The sequence below is a fragment of the Lepidochelys kempii genome, chromosome 5 (genome assembly GCF_965140265.1).
Source record: "Lepidochelys kempii isolate rLepKem1 chromosome 5, rLepKem1.hap2, whole genome shotgun sequence".
Taxonomy (NCBI): domain Eukaryota; kingdom Metazoa; phylum Chordata; order Testudines; family Cheloniidae; genus Lepidochelys; species Lepidochelys kempii.
Genome location: NC_133260.1, coordinates 60,068,664 through 60,095,181, shown reverse-complemented (window position 1 = coordinate 60,095,181; position 26,518 = coordinate 60,068,664). Strand labels below are relative to the sequence as shown.

At 39.6% G+C, this 26,518-nt stretch overlaps 1 long non-coding RNA gene across 8 annotated transcripts in view; it reads left to right on the top strand.

Moving 5' to 3' along the window:
* Positions 1–26,518, top strand: part of LOC140911441 (uncharacterized) — a 66,388-nt gene that overhangs the window by 24,380 nt on the left and 15,490 nt on the right. For all 8 annotated transcript variants that reach the window (XR_012158957.1, XR_012158962.1, XR_012158961.1 and 5 more), the window contains 2 exons: positions 8,476–8,561; positions 12,169–12,309. This is a non-coding gene — a long non-coding RNA (uncharacterized lncRNA). The remainder of the gene's footprint in view (positions 1–8,475; positions 8,562–12,168; positions 12,310–26,518) is intronic.

Here is a 26,518-nt window from a genome sequence, read left to right as displayed (position 1 = left end):
TTCTACTCATCTACAAGGGGCACATACATATGTGACAAAGATGAATTAACAGGAACCTCTTAATTTAGTTTTAAAAAAAAGCCATCTTTGTTACTACTGCCTTTTGTCTGAGTGGAAAACATTAAAAAGTACATGGCGTACTATGCTTGTACTTCATTATGTATAGTCACAGATACTATTAAAATAGAGGGATGCTACAAAGGTGTAGTTCTAAAGCCTTATGTAGCTAACAAAATTAGTTATACCAATCATTTCTGTAACTTTACGCTATGTTAAACAGAGTTAAAGGAATATAGTTTTGGCTCCAAGCAGCTTTTTAGTTTTACTACATTTCAGGGTATTGAGAAAATTGCTAACATTAATGGAACACGTTCTGAAGGCCCTGCAGGACTCAGGGAATTGGTAATGGGGTATAATGCCCTTCGAACACTACTTCAGATCTGGCTCAAATTGTAGAAAATGAAACCAACTGATGGCAATTTGGTGGCGTAGGTGTAATCAGCTCATGGGATCTGTTTAGTTTTTAGCTGGACTTCACTGGGATTATTTGCATGAGCAAAGTGTTCAGGTTTTGACCCTCTGTGGTTAAATAAACCTCTGTCTCCAAGGGCTTGTCTACATGGTGACACTCCAGAAAGTTAAGGTGAATCAACTAAAGATATTAAGTCAATGTGCTTATATTTACAGCTTGTTAAACTCTGCATGGATGCTCTTACCTCAGGAGTAAAATTGTCTCAGTTCTCTGTAACTTAATCCTCCAGGCCACTTTACTTCTGAATGAAAGCATCCACATGGGGTTTAATGTGCTTTGTTTTATGCCTTTACACCTATAGATGATTTGCCTTAACTTTCCTGAGTGTCCCATGTTATCAAACCCTAGGGCTTCCAGTATGGAACCAATCACAGGCATTAAAGGCCCCAACAAAGCACTTAAGCACATGCTTAAGTGATTTGCTGAACCGGGGCCTAACTTACTAAAAAGAGTTGAAAACAAACAAATACTAGAACTGATCATGATGTTTCAGAGTTGCTGCTGCTGGCATAAAATTGTGAAATACTTCTAGATGCTTTTTCCGTTACATGTGTAACCATTTTTTTAGTGACACTGCCAAGTTAAAAATATTAAAAAAACCAAAACACAAATCTTCTTAACTATGTTACTTCCCTTTGAAGTCAATAGGAGTTTTGCCTCATGAGCAAAGACTGCAGTATTTGGCCTAGTGCTTTAGAGTATTAAATAATCAAGTAAATTTTTCAATATTTCTGCTACTTTTCTCTCAGTTTGGATAATGAACATACAAACAGACAAATCAATTTCACCTTGTCAGGTTTTAGTCAAATTTCACTTTCTGGTTCTCACAAGCTAGCATGCTGCTTCCACGTTGGGGCTGCAAACATAGCTGTGGGATGTATGTATGTTTAGAAATGCCGTTTTCATTGGTAGTTTTCAAACGATTTCTTTTGGACGTGGGTTTAGTAAAAGTTTATTTTTACAAAACTTAAAATCACACAGTGATCTGTCAGTGTCCCTTAAAAAACCCTACAACTTTCAGATGAGATGGAAAACCTCAGCTCTGTTCATTTGTGATAATTAAAAAGGTACCAAAAATATTTCTGTAGTAGTAGAAAGGGCTAACACTAGTCTCTTGGCTATGTTCCAGTGTAGGGAATTACATCTTGCCTTCCTAAATCTGAGTTGATTTGGGGCCTGAGCCAAAGCCCATTGAAATCAATAGGAGGCTTTCCATTACCTTCAATGGGCTTTGGATCAGACCTTGTAGAAGATATTCTTCACTCTGAAATTGGTGTTTAAGTAGTGTCAGTGTGTGTTTGACAGTTGTCACATTTTAGTCTTGGGACTGGTTGAATTTCATTGGTGGGGGAAGTCATGCCATATCATGCATAAGATTTATGAAGAACTAACCTTTGGTTTTAAAGGGGAGTTGGAATCCCACATATGGATTGTAGACAGAGAGCTTGTAAAGTCCATAGAATCCTTCTGTCTAAAACATCACCAGCAATTGTAAAAATATATGTTGAAGCTAATTATTTAAAAATAATCTACATTTATTTGAAGCAATAAAATTACATGTAGATATACACACTCACAAAAGAACAAGTAGCAGGAGCCTAGAACAGACACACTCCATACGCTACGAGGATGCCAGTAATAAAATATTTTATATTGTGTGTGTTCTGATCACTCTGAGATCACAATTTTGTTCAGTTCAAACATTAGCATACCTTAAAAAATTATAATAAGAAAATCAAAGGATAAATGCTAATGAAAATGAGTCAGGGCACAAACTACAAGGTAGAATTTCTGTTTGCCAAAGTAATATATAATAAACAGGGCACAGACCAGGTCTTCCTGTGTAATGTCAGCTGTCTGGTTTAAACATCTTGTTCTTAAAGGAAAATCTATAAAGAAAAACCCAGTGAACTTAAATTCTACATTTTTACATTAGAACAACACAAATGTATCAAACTATAATTTCTGCACAAATAGATTCAGAGTGGTTTTATGTTTCCTTGTTTATATTTATATCTGATTACTATTAAAAATCTGCATTTAGAAGTCACATGTTATTTGTCTATCAGATTATAGTGTAATATCATTTTTAGCTAGGGAAAGAGGGTGAAGATGTTGCTGTTAAACAGATACTATGCTATGTGAATTATGTCATTTCTACAGTTATAAAACAACTCGAGAAAATGTACTGTAACAATATGATCTATGCTAAGATTGATTACCCCAAAAATGCTTTCAGGAGGAAAAACAGAGGGAAAGAGAGAAAGATTGTTTCTACCCAAGCTTTACATCATAAAAGGTTTGGCTTCCATAGAGAAAAATCTAGCGTGTGGTTGTTACATACAATGGTCACTCCATTTGTATATTCATTATTCACATTAAACAGTCAAACATAGACCTTCAAGTAAATATGCGTATCTTAATTTGTTCTGCTGAAAGAGAGACAACTATCAGAAATGGCAATAAAAGTCACATAATGAAATAAGAATACTAGAAAATCCAAGGATTTTAGTATGGTCCATTATTCATTCAATTCCTGGCAGCCTTTATGATTACAAATCACTTGATTGACTAACTAGACATTCACAAAGTGAATTATGAACCAGGTTCATTTTTCCTGGTTGATAGTTGGTACATGTTGTAACTCTTCCACTTTGTGATATATCAAGTTCTTGTAACAGTAATAAGAGATATAATCAACTCTTTATTTCAGGACAAATAAATTGCCTTTTCAAAAATGAAATGTGGTTGCTAACGTTTTAACAGCGTGCAATGTAATTCCTGCCTGCTATTCTCTGAGCAGAATCTGCTATGACGACATAGCTTTTAAGTAGTTGACTTTGCTAACATTATTTTAAGAGTCATATACCTTCAGTCCATGCACACTGACCTCAATGGACATTCTGCACTTGGACTGAGGTCGCCCTTTTACTTGTGACAAGGGAGTCTAAAACATCTAATCACTGGGCCACATTTTGCTTATTTTGACTCCATGTAAGGTGAAGATTGGGACTCAAAGAATCTGCAAGGAATAAACCTCCCTCTCTTTCTCTCTCATACACAATATATTTTTTTGAGGAAATGTTTTTTGTCAATTTACTTTACAGAAAATTCAACTGTAGTATCCTGTTTTAAAAAATGATGATTACAATGCTTCAAATTTACCCCTTGCCCACCTTTATATCTAGTTTCTAATCCTCTAACAACCTTAATTAAAGTGCTCAGTAGTTTAAATTGTTATTAAACAGCTTTTATGGGATTATTTTTTATTCCTGATTATGTCATGAGTATAGATTATCAACCATTCTATTCATTTTAAAATTGTGATTTAGAGCATAATCCTAAAGAAGATGTTTATAACAATTTTAACTACTCCACTTTAATTAAGGGAGTAATAGGCTTAGAAATAAGATTTAAGGGGTGAGCAAGGGGTAACAGTCAAAGCTCTTTGAGTTTTAACATTAAGTGACTGGCCAGAATAGAAGGGGGACAGATCAAAAGTCAAGATAATCATTTCAAATATAAAATTCACTTTCCTTTGGTCCATCCTTTTCTCTCCCATGGCAATTGGTGTAGAGTTTGGTGAGATGTAGCAAATAAACAAGGAAAGGAAAAATTGATTGTAACATTTCAGTGGTCATAAAGGAAAAGGTGTGATACATGAAGGAATAAGGAAAAAACTGACCAAAATGTAGTGCAACTATGCCCAACATCATTGCATCTACTGCTGTGCTTGCATACAACAGAATGAATCTTATAGAACCAATGAGATTTCTTTGATCACCACTCTGTTGAACCCTATAATGAGTCACCTGCTTAGCGATTTTCAATGATTACTGCTATGTTTGTGATGTGCTGGGTATCCAACACTGTGTGTATGTCTTTCTATTGTCCACTGTGTTCCCTGCACATACATTACATGTTAGTGCTCTTCAGCATGGCATGAACTTTGCTAGGCTGTTCCTCTTACTGTTTCTATAGTTTTCATTGGTGATTCATTCAGTGCAATTTTGCTGAAAGATTCTTTGCTCCTGGCCATTCCCCTTCTGGCAACTTATGTGTGTTGTGTGGAGTACATGTGGAATCTCTATATTGTGCTGTGCTGTTCCTTAGCGTACTGGTTCTGCAAACAGGAACTTAATACTTTGGTATTTGTAACTGGTGCAAGTGGTTTACTATTTCTTTTCCTATTAGCTTATTGCAAACTTCTTTGCTTTGTGGCATGCAGCCAATATGCGCATAAGGTCTTTTGGCTGGATTATTGAAACTGGCCACTTTTGACCTCTTAATTTGTGTACTTTGAAGGAGTATACAAGGAAGTTACTCCTTGCACATGTATCTCCACAATTTCCCATTCTTCTCACCCTCTTTTCCTATTGTGCAGGGTCATGAGAATTCCCATGATGATGTACACCAAACAGCAAAAGTTAAATGTAAACAAAATGACTCAGGACGAACATTTGCTCACTTAAATATCCGAAAACACACCAAATTCTGCTCCCATTTGCATCTGTGTAAATCTGGAGCATCTCGATGGCTTTTACTGAGTTATTTTGGATTTGCACTGGTGTAGAAGAATAGAACTGGTATTACATGCCTGGTGCAGAAGATGCATCAAAGAGTAAATTTTTTTTTCCCAGTCTTCATTTCACACAAAGCGCTCCCAGTGACATCACTGGAGAATTCTGTATAGGGAATAAATGCAGAATATGAAATAGAAATTTACACTGCAGATACAAGAGAATTTTGCCTTAAATTTTTAATTTCTCTTACAATATATTCATAGTCAAGTTTATATAATTGATAGAAAAAGTGATGGAACTAGGCCATCTCAATACAGATTTAGTAATAGCTGGGTTTTAAAATGCTGTACATGTAGGGGTGGGTAACATTCCAGATATGTGGTGCCAGATCATTAGTGCTGATTCTCTGCACTAGTAGCTGAAAGGTGTCCTAAGCCATGAAAATCCCCAGAGCTATTATTAGTTATGCTAGTTAGATCAGCCTTTAGGCTACTCTAATTTGGGCCAGGATGAACCAGCACCTGGAAGATTGAGATTGCAGAGGGGGAAGACACAAATGTGTGGCAAAGTTTAGGTCCTGTACTAAACACAGCTCAGCCAAACCCAATGGTCAAGCCATGGGAAGGGGACAAGGAGTGCAAGGTACCTACAATTAGATGATAGACAAATGTAGCCCAGGACAGAGAATAAATACAAGACAGACAGTCCCAAGAAATCAAATTACATGTATTATCCTTGCCACTTTTGTTTCTTAAAATGTTCCAACTTTGGTTTGCAAGTTGGAACAACCTACATTAAGGCACTACGCAGAGTAGCCTAGATCACCCTAGGACTCACTGACATTGGTATGTCTGGGACATAGCTTTCTTAATGACACTTTTTTGGATACCAGAATATTTTGTCTTGGCTCTGAGAATTTTCCAGGTTGCACTTCATAATGATTCCAAGGGTCTGAAACACCATAGACTTCAAAGGGAGACAGAGAGAACAAGAGAGATGACATGGAACACAGCAACACTTGGGGTCCAAACAGAAGAACATAAAAATGCAATTTACTTTGATCAAAGAGACTAATAGTTCATATAAACATGAATTTTATGTCTGTTATTTAGTAGGTGAGAGCTTAATTTGTTTAGCTCTCTTTCCTCAAAGTTTAAAAATTTTAATTATTTTTTAATGAACAAAACAACCCCCCACCCCTGCAACCTAAGAAATTCTTATAGAGCATGAATAGAAATCAAAGTGTCATAACTTGGAATTCCCACAAAGTGTATACAAAGCTGAAAGCTGACTACATTAAGCTTTGTCAGAGATTTTCCAGAAACATCACCATATGTTTTTTGGAACTTTCATATTTGTCATTTAACTGACATGTGGTCTTTGCTGAGTGTGCCAAATCACTGAGGCCTGAATATCATTCAGTAATGTTAATTTTGTTTTCTGATTTCCAGTTCTTAAACAATTATTTTCCTGGCAATCATTCTAGCCCTGAGTATAAATAATACTTCAAGCGCTTTGTTGATATCCAGAAAATGTTGTATATCTACAGTGGGAGATTCTGGGATCTAATGGGAAAACCCTGCATATTATTAAGATGAGATGCTGATTTATTTCCTCTTACATGGGAAGAAGCACAGGGTAGTACCATGGCATATCCATTCACTAGATTCCTTCAAAAATAATGTGCTAAAATTTTGCAGAGCATTTTGAACCTGTGCATCCTACCAAGCACCTGGCAGATTTAAAATGGGATTTTCTGCAAAATAAATCTGTCTCAACACTCAGGGTACTGGATAATCCTCAAGTGGTTTTAGGAGTCAGGAGATGGGTAGGGAGATGGAAGGGATCTTGTTTGAGAAAAGGACGGACCAGGAACGGATAGGATTTCTAATGGGGATAGGCAGGGGAGAAGAACGAGAGACTCTTTTCTCCTGCCTCTGTTTGGATTCTAAAGACAGAGTATAATTGTATAGAAATTTCTAACAATAAATAAAAGGACATATTTTAAATTGTGAGTGTTGGTGGCACATTGGAAAGTGTAGCCCAGTATAAAACCCCCACATCTGCATGCGTCCCTGTCTGTTGGAATAATTACCTCATTAACACTAACAAATACTCCTATATTTAAGTTAGTCTGCAGGAGACTTTCTGCTAGGCCTGTAGATTTACTGCAAGTTCTGCTCCTAATTTTCTTGTTTGTATTACAATTCTGGTTCTGATCCCACTCTTTTTTTGATTCAAACAAACTATTTTTTCCTTCTCCAGCCCCGAACAAGAGGAAGGATACACCATATTGCCAATGATGCTGTTTACAAAGGAGTGAACTATGTTAGGGCATTTCTTCCAATATCTTATGCACACAAAAGAGGTCCAAATTCAAAGTTATGCCCCTTTACAACTACTTACAGATGTATAAAGGAACTTAAGCTGCAGTCGCTGACTCTTTCAGGAGCCACAAGATACAGTAGTGTAAAGCTGCAGACGATTCTGCTTTTATCTGCACATTCTCACACCTTTCTGTTAGTTGCTTTTGTTGCTAGGCTCCTTTCTACTTGTCTCTCTGGAGTGTGAGTTTCACCAGAGGCCCTAGGCTTTCCTACACTCAGATGCTGTGGGCCAAATTCGTAGGTGGTGGTGGTGTCAGTTACATGTTGGTAAGCGGGTGCGAGTCTAAGGGCCCCATTCTGCAGTTGATACTCACTCTAACAAACACCCCCATTGACAATAAGGGTTAAGAATATGGTTGAAGAATCAAGCCCTAAGGGACTACGTGTGCCTAGCTCTTACTCAGCCACAGAGTGGATTAACCCTGTCCCCCATTTAGTCAAATAAAGGCTGCTCAGGCTCCAACTCCAACTGCAGAATGAGAGCAGGGCTGCTAACCCCTGAGCAAGGGCAGTGGGGCAAGAATGAGGTGTGGGAGAAGCCTGGACTCTGTTCCCCTCTACTCGCCAACCAGAATAGTTGGTGGGCAAACAGGGCACTTATGTGCATCCGGAAAAGGGGTGAGGTAGTTTACTCCCTGCCAGAGCAAAGGGAGGAATGCGCCTCTCCTGCCTGTAGCTCCTGTTGGGATGGGCTTGCAGTTCTAAGCCCCCAAGTGTAAGTTGAAGTAATATACATGTTGATGGGGCTGGAGGAAAGTGCAAGTCACGAGGAATTGAATCCCCTCTCAACATGGCCCACTGCCTTCAGCAGCAGCTATGAACTGCAATACCCATTGTTAAAAGAGGAGGCCCAAAGGCCAAACGCAAAAACGTATGCCCAGTTGCACACTTACATTCAGTGTGTAAGCTGGCCTCTCAGACATTGGTCCTATAAGCCTTATTTCAGCAATTACTGTTTCTTCAAGACATGTAGTCTCTGGAGGGATAACTTCTGTCATGTCTGAATTCCACTGTCCTTTTCCTTGCATTTCAGGGATGTAACGCAATACAGGACATTACCACACTCCTTTCTTCTTTGGAGGATTCTCCCCTCAAGACTTCAGTGCCACAGAGGGAAGGGTAATGTTTACTGATCTTCTACTATTAACACGTGTGTTAAAAAGGGATCAGAATTGATTATTTTCATCTTGACATGCAAAAAGCCACACTGTGCCCTGGGCTTGATCTCAGGGTATGAACTGACAATATCAGCAGAAGATGCAGAAGCAGCAGCTGTTTGGCTATCAGACATGGCAGGCACATAGTCTTCTAACACAAAGAAGCTGCTCTAGCAAGGTATACACACTATAGTCCTTATAGGAATAATAAAAGAGTTTCTCATGCATTTGACATCGTATTCACACACCACGTTCAACTCTGCACAGAAGCAGCTGAACATTATGTGCAACTTATGATTTTACTACTGTTCAGTGATCTACCCTCCCCCATGCCAAAGTTCTGGTGTGGAGGAAAGATACAAAAGGACTAATTTTAGCAAGTCAGATTACAAACCTAAATGTGAGACAAGGTGGGTGAGGTAATATCTTTTATTGGACCAACTTCTGCTGGTGAGAGAGGCAAGCTTTTGAGCTACATAATGTAATGTAGCTCGAAAGGTTGTCTCTCTCACCAACAGAAGTTGGTCCAATAAAAGATATTACCTCACCCACCTTGTCTCTGTAATATTCTGGGACCGACACAGCTACAGTATTGCATACAAGCCTAAATGTAAACATTTCCTAAATTAGGTCACTAGATCAGAAGCGGGAAGGATTTTAAAGAATCATCTTTAAATGTTTATGGAGCTATAAATATTGTAGAGTTAAAAGTTCTTCCCTCATTTTTACTCCATGCAACCCCACTGAAGTCAATAAAATGGCATGTAATGCACTACTGGATGTAGCTCAGCAGAACTGGCCAATACAAGACGTGTTGTTGTGTTGTTTACTGTTAACAAGAAAGAAAGGATTCAAGGGTCCATTGTGAACCAGAAGAGCACCAGCATTGACTCATTGTTTCTAGTTATTATTGTATTACTTTTCTCAAACAAACAAAACATCAAGCAATTGGCTCCTGGCTAGTGTCTCAGCAAAGCCTCAGGACTCAGATGAGCAACCCAACAAGTAAATGGCTAGTTCAAATGAAAATTATAACAGAGACAAAAATGTCAGCCTGGAAACTGAACTAATAAGGGAAAGAATTTGCATGAAGCTGCTGGCACAATTTTAAACTTTAGTAAGAATAAAAAGAGCAGAGCTGCAGAAATCAGCTTTTGAAGCTGAGGTAAACAAAAATCTACATTCATCTTTTCTTCATGCGAAGCAAATAAATGAAGATTTCTGAACAGTGATGGCGTCCAATATGACCTTGCATGTTAAAACTTAGGCAGGGTTTACAGCCCAAAGTGAATTCGGTGAAGAATGACAGCTTAGCAATCCAGCACCAGTTCCAACCAGTCAGATGTTGCTGCTTTTTGGCTTAACTACAGGAAGAGTCAGAAGCTCATGGTTTCTGTGACAACACAGGATCAGGTGACCGGGATATGACTTTCCAAGCCGATCTGGAGAAATAAGTAGGCTGTTTGTAAACAGGACAGCTAAGTATTCTCTCACAAGATTTCAAGTTCACAAAGCATGAGGCAGCAGGGTGAGGAGTCAGAAGTGAAAGGTGATAAACCATCTTGGGCCTGTTCTTCTGTAGAGCACTGGCTGCTGTTCAGACTGAGATCTTGGAAACAGTCCACTGACAGGCTTCTTGCCAGGGGATTTGTTACAGGGAGAGCATAGCTTAGTCAGGATTTTACTACAAAAATTGTCTTGATTCTTTTGCTCTCTTATTAAAGACACTCTCCCTTCCCCCACCTCCCCAGTTATTTAAAATATATCTGGATGAAACACACACATTCATTTCCCACAGACAACACATTCAAGGTGATTTGTTTTTTAGAGACAGAGGCTCAAAAACTATGAATTTATTGTGCAAAGTAATAATTGCAAAATATAGTGGCAAACTGCATTCCAGAAAAAGAATTAGAATATTCAAATAATTGAAAGGATTGAAAAAAAAGACTGGCTGCTATCTTGAGGCTACTGTGGATAATTTAGGAGGTTATATATCTCTGTTCCACCTACACCACCAGAGGCAACATAAGATATTGTAATTAATGGACCCACCTACTGTCATTCCTGTACTGGGTGGTAAGACCTGGTGTGTATTGAAGTGCAGGAAGAGCTTTGCATAGCAAAAGTTGATATGTCCTTTTAGAGTTGTTTTTTGGCTTAGAAATACATCAACAAATTCATTGACCCTGATCTCTGGGCCTTGGCCAGGCCCGATGAGGTGAGCATCAGAGGTATAAAGGTGTAGTCACCTTTGTTCTCCTGTGATCCCTCGGGTTGCTTTAATTCATGTCAGCAGTAACACCCTCAAGGGGTGGATAGGTGGAGCATTCCAGCCACACCTCCAGCATACCCCCTAATCCCCTTCACTGGCAAGACTGGGAGCTACACCATCTTTAATGTAACTCAGTGATTCCCCTACTGGTTTGGCTGTTTAAGGGATGGCCTCAATCCTGCAAAGATGAAAGAGCCCAGAGCTCGGGCTCCAACCTGAGCCCAAATGTCTACTGTGCGATTTTTAGCCCTGCAGCTCAAGCCTTGTGAGCCCAAGTCAGCTGATCTGGGCCAGCTGCAGGTCTTTTATCCCTGTGTAGACTTCTGTGATACCAAAACAGCAGAAAGGGGCCATAGCAGGTCTCAGGATAGAGCCCTCTGAACACAGCCTTATTTGCTTTGCTGGTATGTCAGGGGTGCAATCAGGGTCTTTATAAATACCTAGCTCTTGGCTGCTGTGGAATAATTTGCATCACTGACGCATGTGCCCCATTAGGAAGTACTCTAGTAGATTAAAGTCTCCAGGATAGTTGAGATTGTGGTTAATTATGGAAAAAATAAAGATATGTGCTTGTACACCTTGTAAGTAACACTCCTAGTAGTAATGCTCTAATTCATAGGCATAGCACCATTAGAAAGGGGTAGAGCTTATTAAATTGAAGTTATTCAGTGATTTTTCTACATATCTACCATGGAAGAATTGTGGACTGAGCAGAAAATTGGAATTCAGGTGCTCCCAAGATCCATTTCTGGCTCGAACAGAGACTCTGAAGCTTTGGCAAGTCCTCCTGGCTCCATCTCCACTAGGGCAAATTTCCTAAGAATTTCCCTCCATTGCGAACACCAATATTAGCGATTTTGAGAGCCTTGGTGTAGCTAGGATGCCAGCTGCTGCATGCACGCACTTAAACACAAGGAATTTAACCTTGCTTTGGAACAGGCTTAATCTTATGCAGATAGGGGCTTACACCCGTTTTACTAAGACACAGAGTTTAATAATACTTCCCTCCCTCTGAGGAGTGAAGTGATTTAATATTCGTAAGATGCTTTGAAGATTAAAGTGCTACATGTTATTACAAGTGCAAAGAATGTATTTTTTTCCTTACCACCCATCTTTTCCATTCAAGTTATTTCTGTCAAAGGAACTCAGTTTCACCATGGGGGGGGGGGGGGGGAAATAAAAATCACAGAGAAAGGGATGGGCAGCCTTGGTTCAGATATGTAAAACATGAATATTAAGCCAATAAATATATTTTCCTTATGGAACAATGAATTTTATTTTGATTTTTAAACAGAGCTGTGCAGAGACCATCCAGTTCACTGACTACTCCATGGAACTCAAGAACAATGTTCATTAGAAAGGATAAAGGGAAGCAATCTGTAGCCTCCTCTCTCCCCACTACCCCCTGCAGTTTCTCATCTCAACAGGCATACAGGTAAACATATTCTTTTTTGTATGACAACATATCTCCAAGATAATCACAAATTGTATTTCTTAGTTGCTGTTAACCTTACTTTATTCTTAATCTTTCCAATCGGGACAGGAAAAATACCAGTCTTCTCATTTAAAAAACTAAAACAAAACTGGAAGAAAAGATTAGGATACTGCAAGATTAGATCAGTCTACATAGATAATATATCATATATAGAGCTGTGCCACTCATTAGGTGCGTAATGGGAATGGTAATCACCAGGGTAATCCTTAGGAGGGTGCAGGGCCCGGGGAGGAAGTGACAAATCCATCACGTCTGGGACCAACCGCACCTGGTGCCGCTCAATTGTACCGGCAGCCATGGGGCAACCCAAAGTGCGGGGCCCGGAGAGGTTGCCCCAATTTGCCATACCCAAGAGACATCTCTGGTAATCACTATCTTCTGAAGCACTGGGTATTAGCCACTGCTGGAACTGTGTTACCATTCTTGATGGACCAATATATTGATTTGGTATGGAAAATTCTAAGGACCTATTATCTTTAAAGGAGAACAGAAGATCAAAGGACTATAGCACCAGCAGTGAGGCTAAAATTCTAGGAGAATGCAAAGATTTTTGGGATATGTGTTTATATGGCCCCCTACCACTGTTGCCTGGGAGTGCTACACAAACCTTAGGGAATGTTCACTGCCCAGCACAGTGTACGTGTGTGATGTACATTGCACCCTGTTAATTACTACAGTCTACCAGCATGCACTGTTTTCTTTTTTGCCTCTCAGTGTGGCTGTGGTTTACAAAAATGATTAGAGGTACAGAGACTTCTATATGAGGAAAGACAGAGGAGATTGGCTGATCTCCTCTCTAAACTGAGCAGTCCCAAAGAGGAAATGATAGAAGTATACAAGATAGTGAATAGTATTGAGAAGGCAAGTCTGGCTCTCATATTTACCCACACAAGATGTCATTTAATGAAACAGAAAGGTAACAAATTTAAAACAGATAACAGGAAATATACACATACAGCACAATTAACCTGTTGAACTCATTGCTACGAGATATAACAGATACCAAGAGATTAGTAGGATTCAAAAAAAGGATTAGACATTTATATGGGAAATTAAAACCACCCACAGTTACATTAGATAGGACATGACTTCTCAAACTCTGATAGAATAGACTACATTTTAATGAAGAGTGTCATGGACCAACTTACCTCCTATTTAGATCACACAAAGCATCTCCTCCCCCAATATGTGACCTGTACATATCATCCCTGTGGCAAGCTAAAACGATAGCTAAAATGTCGTGTAATGTAAATGTAAATGTAAAATACTTTTGTATTGCCACTATTCCATGCAAGCAATTCTAAAATTGTATAAATGTACAAAAGTATATACAGTATTTTCATTAAATTGAGTGGCTGTAAGTGAGAAGGAGCAACACCGTGTGACCAGCCGACTCCCAAAGGTCCTCAGACCACTTTTTGGGAGCCCTTTAGATAAGGTATAATATACATCAGTTAGTAATTGGCCTACTCCCTGAAATATGTTCGTATCTGGAGAGAGACTCCCCAAACTAACCAAATTTTTTAGAAGTGGCCTCTATTTCTATGGACCTAGTTTTGCACCAACAATTAATTTTGGGGGTAGATGGTAGCAAGTAGAGATCTACCAACCTCTCTGTGTGAGCAAGCCAGGTAGGTAGCTGTCCAATAGTTGCTACCATTTCCATCCCCAATTAATTACATGGTTCAAAATTGTGCCCACAAAATTAGAGGGCACTTCTGGGAATTAAGCCTGGTAAGGACAGTCTTTACCAACTGTATTCCTGGTGCTGTACAGCCAAAGAAGAAATGTGTGTAGTATGCATTTCCATTTAGAAAACATTTGGGACTCTAGGACAAAAGATACCTTAATAATGCAAGATATCTAATAAGATCTGGAGCAAGTTACACTCAGGAAAAATGTGTTTCCTGGTCCACTTCTTTTAAACACTAATGTATGAATATCTAGTGTGTAGAACTAAAAACCTCCCAAATAGAGTGAAACAACACCCTGGGTTGGCGATCTGCAAAGACAGGCATGCCTTTTCCTCATGCTTTTTGGACAATTAGTTTAACTTAATAGAGTAACTACTTTGTATGAAGATTTGTTAGTCCACTTTTTCTCTGTATGTCTCAAATCAGAGAGCAAAACTAAGGCCATCAGTAGAGCATGGAGGAGAAGAAAATGTCATGCTTCAAGTTTGTGGGTGAAGTCATTAGCTCTTGCAAGAGAAATAGAGAACCCTGAACTCTAGTAAATAAGGAGGGACTGATTTTCAAATATTTTGTTTTTCATTATGGTTTTTGGGTTGTTTTTGGTCTATATGGACCATAAAAGTTAAAAATGGAATAGATCTGTTAAATCATGTAAATGTATGAGTTAGTCCCTGGCTGTGATGTATCACTCATAAGACTGAGATTAGATTAAAACTTAAATTGCTTCTTGTCCTGTGGTTGCCTCTTCCTGACCTCTACCAAATAAAAATCACAGTCTCTTCTATTTCCCAAGAAATGGTGTGAACTCTATTCTGCCTCCCAAGAAATGGAGAACTCCTTCTCTCCCCTGAATATGACACCATTTCTCACCCACCTGCTCTCTGTAGTTTGTGCTAGTTTTCTATCTGCATCCTCAACCATTTTCCCCCCCAAGAGAAGGAGATGTGAATGCTTTCTGTTTCCTCCTGTTTGTCCTATGGGATGGAGGCATTATGTGCATCCACTCAGAAGGAAGTTGTTTGAACAGCTCCCATTGTCCCCTGGGAGAGGGGACTCCAATCTCAACAACCCCTTTAACTGCAAACTTTGTCCCCAGTGGATCCCTCTGCAATTTTATCCTTCAAACACTTTACCCTGTCTCTTCTCTATCCCTGAGGATGTTCATTCTGTGACTCCCACCCAAACTCCAGCCTTGTGTCTCTTCTATGTCTGTCCCTAGGAGTCCATCTGTGTAAGTGTCTGTTAGTTGAAATCCTTTTTTCTTAGGGATATAATAGGGTAACTTACCCCCATTCCTCTCACTCAGATACCCAAAGCTATTCACCAATTGAATCTTTCTTCCCCAGGGAAGTCTTTCCCCAGATACCTCTCTGCCTATCCCATCTTTGCCTTGCTCCTTCTGGATCTCTCTGGATTCATACTGTGCTGCTCCATGTAGCCCTGTAGACTAAGAATTCATCTGAACCTTCTTGGGTGATGGGAAGCTGCCTCCAGCTCTTACTTGGAATACAAGACCCTGTGCTCCATGCTACCCAACCCAAATGCTTCTCCAGTCCCTGCTGTTACCAAGAAGGGATGATGTTGAGTCAGTGCGAGGAGACCAAACACAATAATAGGCCTGCAATATATCTATTCTATTATTGGTTTGGGAACTTAAACAGATTTTTATTTACAGTCTTGCTATGTCTTTCAAAAAAAATTTCCAGTTTACTTTTAGAGTCAGAAAACCACAAAACCTTGTCCCCACATGCAGAGTAACTACCACATGATCTTTACCTGAGGACTGCATGGTCCTTTGAGGTTCCAAGTGCCCTCAATGCTCACTGAAGCAAATGGGAGCTGAGGATGCTCAGCACTTCATGTGATCAAGACTGTAGAAAGGCTCTCAGTTAAATCCTGATTTTACTAGTACAAATACATCAACTGTATTTAGTCATCAATGAGGACTAATAATTCCAGAGCCATTTTCTTTGCTCTTGGTTTATAATTTGTAAATGTTACTTTATTACTGTTTTACAAAAGTAATAAGCAGTTTTGCAAGAAGGCTTCGTTTTGGCAAATTAAACTTGCAGTGGGATTTCTAATGCAGGCATTCATCCTGTGGGATTACACATCATCGTTTTGTGGAATTATTTCTGACATTTCATCCGTCATCCAGTCAGAATAACTAAACAAACTAATGCTGTTCTCCTTTACTCAAAGAGCAACTTTTCAAGAGCCTTCCCACGGAAAAAATATAATGATTATTGCTATCAAATTATGCTTCCAGAAGCAGAAAGGAAAAAAATTCTACATAAGTAAGGCAAAAGAGTTATTGCACACCAATAATGTACCTTGGGAATCATTTAAAAAAATATAGCAGGCCAGATCTTTAGCCAGCGAAAACTGGCAATGGAGATATGCCAGTTTACACCAGCTAAAGATTAAGTCAATGGCACCTAGGATTTGGACCCACTCTCATTGAAGTCAATGGCAAAATTCCCATTGAATTAAATAGGGGCAGGATGGGACCCCAAATGACTACTTTTTCTCTTTTGTTTAAACAAATTCTATTTTTAAACCATGAAAGAGATAAATAGGTTATCAACAGAGCTTCTCATACTCTGTATTTACCAGGCCTTTCTTAAAATATAGAATACATGTCTTGGAGGCCAACTTGTTTATTTCAACCATGTCACTCCAGGAAAAATATGATCTAAACTACATTAGCTGTGATGTTTAAATACCATAGCACCAGTGAATGAAAAGCGCAGTGTAGCTCATTACTAGTGTATAATGCCTTCTTAATCTATATTAAAAGAACATACATCCAATAGGCCTCAGATTGGTTTCCCCACTCTGTAGAGATCTCGAAGGATATATATTGCAATTACAGGAGTTATTTTTTGCCCTTTAATCACTAATATAATGTGCTTTGAAGTAATGTGGTCTCACACTGAAATATACAATCAGACACCTAAACTAACAGAAAAGGTAAAACCATCACAAAAGAGAATTTGGAGATGGAAGTATATAATCAGATAAATGAGAAGAAAGTTTTGAAAAGGATTGCAGAGGACTAATAGGAGATATTACTAGTGTGTTTCTTACTTCATTGTTGTTTTCTTTTAGTAAAAGTTCTATCAGCTGGGGAGAGTTGCTCTCTGCTTTGAAGTTAGCTCTTGTTTCTCTGAAATCAGATTCCTTATTCCCAGGGCTCCACTCTGAAATGCCAGCACAAACATACACCAGCAGCTACACAGAGCTTTAAAGAGTTAGCAAGAAGCTATCAAAAAATTACTTATTCCATTTTAGATCCATGTCCATGATTTTTACTTAGTAGGTTTGAAGTTTGGGGAACGGGTAGAAAAAAAAAAGTCAGACAGTAAATAAGTAGTTTGAAAACGTATGCCCATGTAGAATAAAAAGTGAAATGCATCTACATTTAATTAGAAAGATAATATCCATAGGTGAGAAGAACAAGATAAATCCCACCCCTCCACTACTGACACACATTGTGAATAAAGCTGTGTAGAATGTTCCGGATTAGATCTTCATCATGACGGATATACGGTTTTTGCATACTGAGCCAGTGCCAGCCTTCTTTCTATAGCCTAATCAGGCAAGCAGGTGCAAGTCCAGCCATTTCTGCATTTTGGCAGCACTGTGGGTAGTTAGGGACCAGATTCATCCATGGTGAATCTTTAAAGTCAATAGAGCTATACTGTAGATGAATTTGGTCCATAGGATTGGATGAATGAAGGAGCTAAATTTGAAATTCTTGGATTGCTCCCAAAATCTTTTTTCATTGAACCAGAATTGACTCAGACTTTATGGTCAGAAGGGACCATCATGATCATCTAGTCTGACCTCCTGCACATTGCAGGCCACAGAATCTCACCCACCCATTCCTGAAATCGACCCCTAACCTCTGGCTGAGTTACTGAAGTCCTCAAAAATGGTTTAAAGACTTCAAGTTACTGAAAATTCACCATTTACATTAGTTTAAACCTGCAAGTGACCCATGCCCTATACTGCAGAGGAAGGCAACCCCCGTCCAGGGTCCCTGTCAGTCGTACCTGGGGGAAAATTCCTTCCGACCCCAAATATGATGATCAGTTAGACTCTGAGCATGTGGGCAAGACCCACCAAGCAGATACCTGGGAAAGGATTCTCTATTGTAACTCAGAGCTCTCCCCATTTAGTGTCCCATATCCAGTTGTTGGGGATTTTTGCTACTGGCAGTTGCCTATGGGCCAAATGCCATTGTTGTCAGTCCCATCATACCATCCCCTCCATACATTTATCAAGCTCAGTCTTGAAGCCAGTTAGGTTTTTTGCCCTCACTTGGAAGGCTGTTCCAGAACTTCACTCCTCTGATGGTTAGAAACCTTCATCTAATTTTGAGCCTAAACTTGTAGATGGCCAGTTTATATCCATTTGTTCTTGTGTTAACATGGGCGCTTAAATAACTCTTCTACCTCCCTGGTATTTATCCCTCTTATGTATTTATAGAGAGCAATCATATCTCCCCTGAGCCTTCTTTTGGTTAGGCTAACCAAGGCAAGCTGTTTGAGTCTCCTCTTATAAGCTAGGTTTTCCATTCCTCAGACCATTTTGGTGGCCTTTCTCTGTGCCTGTTCCAGTTTGAATACATCTTTCTTAAACATGGGAGACCAGAAATGCACACTGTATTCCAGGTGAGGTCTCACCAGTGCCTTGTATAATGGTACTAACGCTTCCCTGTCTCTGCTGGAAATACCTGACCTGAGGCCAGGGGAGCTGGAACAATGTTTATAATCGGGGTGCTGAATGCAGAAACTATATTACTTCAAGCCAGGGGGTGCACCAGAACCCCCACCATCCCTAGTTTCAGCACCTATGCCTGATGCATCCCAAGACTGCATTAGCTTTTTTGATGGCCATATCACATTGGGGGCTTATAGTCATCCTGTGATCAACCAGTACACCTAGGTCTTTCTCCTCCTCTGTCACTTTCAACTGATAAGCCCCCAGCATATAGCAAAAATTCTTATTGTTAGTCCCTAAATGCATGACCTTGCACTATTAAATTTCATCCCATTTCTATTTCTGCAGTTTACAAGGTCATCCAGGATCTTCTTGTGAGATGTTCTGGTTCTCCTCAGTATTGGCAACACCTCCCAAAATTGTACTGATTTCGAACATTTTGTGTGTGAAAATGTGTTTGGATTTTAAATGTGTATATATCTGTTTGGCTTAGGTATATGTACATGAAAAACCATTAAAAAAAGTCACAAAAAATAAACCAGCAGGATCTGAACGGTCTTTACCCAGGATGTCTCTCCATGTCCACGTTAATAAATAATGCTCCACATTGCCCCAAACATACTTTCCATAACTCATCCCTTAGCAAAAGCCATGAAGAACAGATCGGCCTTGCTGTTTTCCCTGAATGTGTCCTAAAGACCAATAGCTCTCTTGAACTATGCATGCTCTTCATGTAACATTAAGATATCACAGGAGAACAAAGACACAGATGTGATTTCTATGACAAGTAATTTAGAAGTCTCAGGTATCAGCTTTAAGACATCTTTTATTTCCAAACCTTAACCCCCCTAAATGGAATTTAAGAGTATTTTGTAAGTTTTTCCTAGACAAAAACTATCCCATCCCCCTCTTCAGTGGAGTCACGACTTTTCACATGTACATTTATAGATGCTTGACTGTCACTGAACACAGAACTTTATGATATGTTCATATGTGGCAAGTGTGAAACTGTAGGCTGGCTAACTGCCCCACAGTTTTGGTCTGGGGGAATTAAGTAAAAAACCCCTCCCCCTGTCAAAAACAAATAAACAAACAAAACAACGAGATGCCTTGAGTCTTATTTCCAGGTGACCATTGGGAGTGCCTGATTTCATTACCACCAAGTCCAATATCCCTGTGAGAAAGATCACTTGAACTATTCAATTGATTTATAACCCAACACCTCATCTATCCTGCTTTATTAGCCAACATATACGTGCATGCAAATGATTAAATGTGTCCATTGCTAGAATGTCAGAAAATTATGCTGCAGAAGAAAGAGAATTTTAGGCCACCACAGCATGAGCTCGATCCTGCAATCCTTTCACAAGTGACCACTCCTATGGGTTGAGTCTGCAATGAAAACTTTTAGCAATTCTCCCACTAATGGCCTAACCAATGGCACCCAAATGTTACTGGTTCATGTACCACCTACTTAAAAATGGTTATGAAATGAATGGATGGAACATCAAGGTCACGTACCACAGTTGGACACATACCACAGTCTGGGAATCTTCAGGTTCCAGACCAATGCAACTCCACTGGTGAAAAACATAGAATATTAGGGTTGGAAGAGACCTCAGGAGGTCATCTAGTCCAGTCCCTTTCCAAAGCAGGACGAACACCAACTAAATCATCCCATCCAGGGCTTTGTCAAGCCAGGCCTTAAAAACCTCTAAGGATGGAGATTCCACCTCCCTAGGTAACCCATTCCAGTGCTTCACCACCCTCCTAGTGAAATACTGTTTCCTACTATCCAACCTAGACCGCCCCCACTGCAACTTGAGACCATTGCTTTTTGTTCTGTCATCTGCCACCACTGAGCACAGCCTACCTCCATCCTTCTTGGAACCCCCTTTAGGTAGTTGAAGGCTGCTATCAAATCTCCCCTCACTCTTCTCTTCTTTAGACTAAATAACCCCAGTTCCCTCAGCCTCTCCTCGTAAGTCATGTGCCCAGCCCCCTAATCATTTTTGTTGCCCTCCGCTGGACTCTCTCCAATTTGTCCACATCCCTTCTGTAGTGAGGGGAGACCAAAACTGGACACAATACTCCAGGTGTAGCTCACTAGTGCCGAATAAAGGGGAATAATCACTTCCCTCGATCTGCTGGCAGTGCTCCTACTAATACAGCCCAATATGCCGTTGGCCTTCTTGGCAACAAGGGCACACTGTTGACTCATATTCAGCTTCTCATTCACTGTAATTCCCAGGTCCTTTTCTGCAGAACTGCTGCTTAGCCAGTTGGATCCCAGCCTGTAGTGGTGAATGGGATTCTTCCTTCCTAAGTGTAGGACTCTGCACTTGTCCTTGTTGAACCTCAAATTTCTTTTGGCCCAATCCTCCAATTTGTCTAGGTCTCTCTGGATCCTATCCCTACCCTCAGCATATTTACCTCACCCCTCATTTTAGTGTCATCTGCAAACTTGCTGAGGGTGCAGTTCATCCCATCATCCCACATTAGTACAGACTAGGTGCAGGTGTCTTTACCATGATTGTTTCTAGTCCTGTTTGGAGCAGATTTGGAATTGCATATCTAGCCAATCAGAGTGTTAATTTCAAAATGTGAATTTTAAATACACACACACACACCCCTTAAAATTCACCTTGATATTGGCTTGTTGCACAAATCATCCAACCTGGGAACAAAAATTATAACACCTGAAGCTAAGTGAAAATTTTGAATAACCGCATCAATCCTTTTCCATGTGATGTTGTACTGCAGTCAAAGTATTTCACTACACTGAGAACTTTTAGCAGTTCTCCTGCCATTGGTCTAGCACAGACTGGATGCAGGCATGCCATCTTAGGCTGTGCAGAGCTATTGCTATCATTGGTGGAGCTACTAGATCAGCAGTGGAAAAATTGCTAAACATTCTTAGCAAGGACAAAACAATAGTCTTCAGTGGTACTATGCACATCATGATCACAGTAAGGGCTTTCAGGATTAGGCCTCATATTTGTACAGTAAAGACATGGTAGAAATAGGAAATAAGTATCAATATAAAACTAAAATGTCCAGACATTTTTCACTGCATACAGTTTAAACTAACACCATCAAATTTTAGTATGGCAGTTAAATTGTATAACTCCTAGCCTTTGCAGTTTCAGTTATTGGGGGCCAGACTGTCAAAGGCATGTAGGCATCTAAAGATGCAGATTGGTACCTAGTACGATCTTCAAAAACACCCAAGCAGATTAGAACATGGTTCTGACCCTAGCTGATATACTCTGTCATACTTTTATGAAAAAGATGAAGGTCCAGATGAAGGATGCTTTAACCTGCAAGAGACAATGATGCTCACAACCCTTTCTGCTGCACCAACCAGTACCGAAAGTCAGGACCAATGTCATCTGCCATAGATCAGCCCCCGACTCTGCAAACTGGCCCCTGCTAGCAGGTCACCTGCTCCAAAAACTGAAAACATTATTATATAGCTCCAAATGGTACCCTCCCCACAGCCAGACCTCCTGGGTGCTGAGAGAAGGCAATAATCACAGAATATACTATGGGTTGTAAGAAAATGCTTCAGATGCCAAACAGGAATTAGTTGAGACCCCCTACTCGCCACCCTACAGCCATCCATTTCCTGAAGGGGAAGAGGGGGGAATGGAAAGGGGGCCAAACACTGGGCTCTTTTCCCTGGGAGGAGGAATAAATGCCTCCAGGAGTGGGGGGGAAGAGGGAACTGGGAGCCAATAAGAACCCACCAATGCGGATTAACCAGCCATTAGGTGTGGCAGTGTCCAGAGCATCTTGTCTTCTCCTGAGGCCAGATTGTTGAGGGACCCTCTGCCCTTTGTGGTATCTATTTCCTGCTTGGCATGACCAAAACTCTCCCAATAATGGAGGTGAGGCAATAAATTATTTGTGGGGTGGGGTTGCGCAAATTTATTCAGTGAACAATTCTTGGTCTGCAGATTGTTCTGAGCAGTTCACTGAAGTTGTTAAAAGCTAGCACTCCATTGGTTAGTTATACAAGCTGTGTGATATTGTTTGTGTACCCTGATTGTGTGGCATATATCTAACCAAAGCTACCAACATTTTTGTAGTTGAACATTAAAGTAAAATCCATAATTTTAAATATACAATAAAGTAGGTTAGTTGTGCAAAGAGATTCACTTTTGATAACTGTCTGACCATTCAAACTTGAAAATGAGCTTTTTGTATGGACTGGTACTTGGAAAGGAGGTTTGCAAGTGTATTTGGGGAAGTTAACAGATGAAGTGAATTAGTTTTACACATTTAAATAAATATTTGGGGAAAGCTCTACTGGTAAAACATAAAATTTCAGGGATGTGAAAACAGAAGTGGATGGTTATACAGCTGTGCTAAATAAAAAATAAAAAATGCACAGGGCATTTATACCACTCAAATCTACTTAGAATGGACAATGTCAAGGTAAAAAAAAACATTTAAAACAATCTTTGCCAACGTTACTAACCCCACGGTTGATTAACACTGAAATAATTTAAAATTTGTAGTTCACCATCTTCATTATTTATATACTTTGCATGTCACTCAACTTGGAAAGACAAACTAGATTAGTCAGATTCACTTTCTGGTGCTCATACATTGGCACAACGCTGTCATGCTTAGTTTTCTAATGCTATGGGGAAAATGTGTAAATTAAGAAATGTGTTTTCAATGCTAACAGAGCCTGGTCATCTGCGGGTGGGATCAAACCTAGGACCTCTGGACCTCAGTGCATGAGCCTCTACCGCATGAGCTAAAAGCCATGTGGCTGTTAGTGAAGGCTGTAGAGCAAACTCATTTTATCTCTCTCTAAGTGGTCTTGGTGCCACTAGATGAGACAGAACAACACACCCAGGTGTGTGGACTACATTTCACTTAGATTTCTTAATTATTTCTGTTCATTTTTTATAGCTCCTCCTTTCCCCTTCTTAGTATAAAATTAAGTCTAAGTGACTCCACAGTGTCCTTCAGAAATAAGCTTTTGATACTGCAACAGAACACAGGACTGAATTTCCAGCTGTGCATGTTCTCTTGCTGTGCAAATGCAAAAATTGTGAGGGAACATACGTGCACCTGTATGTTATAGGTGCAATTCAAATGCACACTTTTGAAAATGCTCCTACCTGCTTGTATGCAGTGTTAGAAAGGTTCAAGTTCATGTGCAGGTATTTGTATCCATAAAATGTGAGTCCATGTATGTGTAATGACAATTTTGTAGATGCACAAATGGAGGCCAGAGGTTGAAAAGTTATCCCGTGGTGCCATATTTTGTGTAGTTAGGTACTTTCCATGATATTTCTTGTGAGCAAGCAAAGTCCTTGTAATATAATCCATCTCCTTAGATTCCTATAATGACACCTGTCATTGTAGTATCTAAGTGTCTCCGTAGAGACAATACTGAAAATCCTCAAGAGATTATAATGGTACTACATTGATGATAACACCTGAGAAGCCTTTATAGGCTGCATGTAAAAGCTTGATCCTGTATTCCTTAAAGCCCCCTGAAATCCTTTTGAAGAATTTTGGGCATGCTAGGAAAGCCAGATTGGCCCCAAAAGCAGTATCAATGCATAACAATGCTTTCTAGTATCTTTGGAGTCACTAGGATGTTATCAAAGATCAATATACTTTAAAAAGAAGTTACAGAGCCACTTTCTACAACATATACATGAGTTTTGGGGGGAATCTTGTGTCTTAGGTTAACCCTTTCCCACTCTTTAAGAAGATACTATGGTGCAGTGGAAGAATCCACAAAAAGTCAAGCCACCAAAGGTGAAATCCTGGCCCTGTTAAAGTCAATGGCAAAACTCCTTTGAATTTGAACAGAGCCAAGATTTCACCCCCAATGTGCAAAATGAATTTACCTCAGGAGGAATTTGTTAATTTGGTCTTGGTGTTCTTTGTGCAAGGCAGCAAAGGTCATGAATGTCTCAAATCAATATGGTCACAAAAGGCATATGAAAAGGTAAGTGCTCAACTATATTTGCTATACAAGCAAGGTTGGTCTTGACTAGAAAGTCTATCACGTTACAAAGACTAATCAATCACTCCAACAGGCAATGCTAGGAAATTTAGGGTAAAATGCTCATCTCTGAGCTGTATTGCGGATCATTTGCCTTTCTGCATTCATTCCACATGTAAAATCCTTAACAACAAGCCTGGTGGAAAAAGCAAATGCCAAGGTGACCCTAATGAGGAAGTGACTTTATAATTTATAGCTTTGAAAAAAATTAGTTACATTCTTGATTGAATTAATTATTCTTTTAAGTTAAATTACCATTATATCTTCTGGGTGAGGATAGCAAGTATTCTCATAGAGCAAGACATAAGGCAGCACCAGAAAAATATAAGGTATTTAAACCAGTAACCCTGATAAAAAAGGTGATTGTGTATGGAGACTTCCGGAGAGTTTTTTGTATTTTGAAACTATTACATTTAGGGTCAGAGTACAGTGGTAGAGTTCTGGAAGGAGAATTATTTTCACTGGCTCCTTAAAATAACTCTTCCACTTTGGTAAACATAGGAAGGCTGCAAAGATGCATAAACATCAGAATAAGCACACATCTTATTCTTACTATACAGCCATCTTGTTCAGTCACAGCAACAATTAAAATTCCTCAAAATCATAAGAGTAAGGGCGACACCATTCATGTTTGACTAGCCAGATGTGATCGTGAATTCCAGTACTATTTGACATAGCAGTGACTGTCCATTTCCTGCTGGTTATCTCTCTCTCTTCCTCTTATGGTTGTGAAAAGAAACCCAGAGGAGACTCAAAGGAACTCACTGTAATAACAATTCTACAGTCATCTTCTAGAGTTAAAACTGAAACCTTCCTGCTTGCTCCCTCAGCTTATGTGGTATAATTCCAGAACCTTTATTTCATGAGGCTTTCCAGTGCCCCTTACTTTTTCTCTTTTTAACACCATCCCTGTTCAGGACAAACTTTGACTGTTTGCCAATTCAGTGTATTTAAAATAGCATACAAATAAAATAGCAGAAGGTACAGAATTCTGGACAACACAGAACTGGTAAATTAAAAATGCTGATTTTTATTTGTTCCTGGATATTTTCTTAATCCAGTATAATTCAGACTGTACTAATTCAAGCATTGGTTCATACGTTTGCTTTATGGGTTCTTTACCTACAAGACCGTCATTTATTTGATAACTCCCCTATCCACCTGTGGCTGCTGCTTCTTCAGGACCTTTTAAAAGATTTTGCATCTACCCCTGCTTGCAGTGCAGGAGATTCTTTAAAACTGCAGATGTTTTCTGTGTAGCTTTCACATCTCATGAATCACAGGTGAAAATAAGTTGTCTCTTTTTGGCGTGTGTGCTACGTACGTTTGTGCATGATTCAAATATATAAGTAATGCTTTGCAGTAGGCCTTTTTCTTTTCTTAAACATACACAAATGTGTGCAAGCAAAGTAGTAGAAAAAGATCTTCTTGTTGTCACTTGTACAGTATGAACAGATGTATAGAGGAAGCTATAGCATAAAACAGAGAAAAGGCTCAATTTTCTATACAGTTTAGTTCACTAGAGCACGATCTTTTGCCCATGTGCTGAAAACAGGAACATGTCTTCTCTCACAACCTGCAAACCAGCTAACTGAAAGACTGGCAGCTGGTTGAATGGAATGCACACCTTACACTTAGTTCCAGGCCGGCAATGTTTTAATCACAGTCATGGTGATGAAAGGGCTGGGAG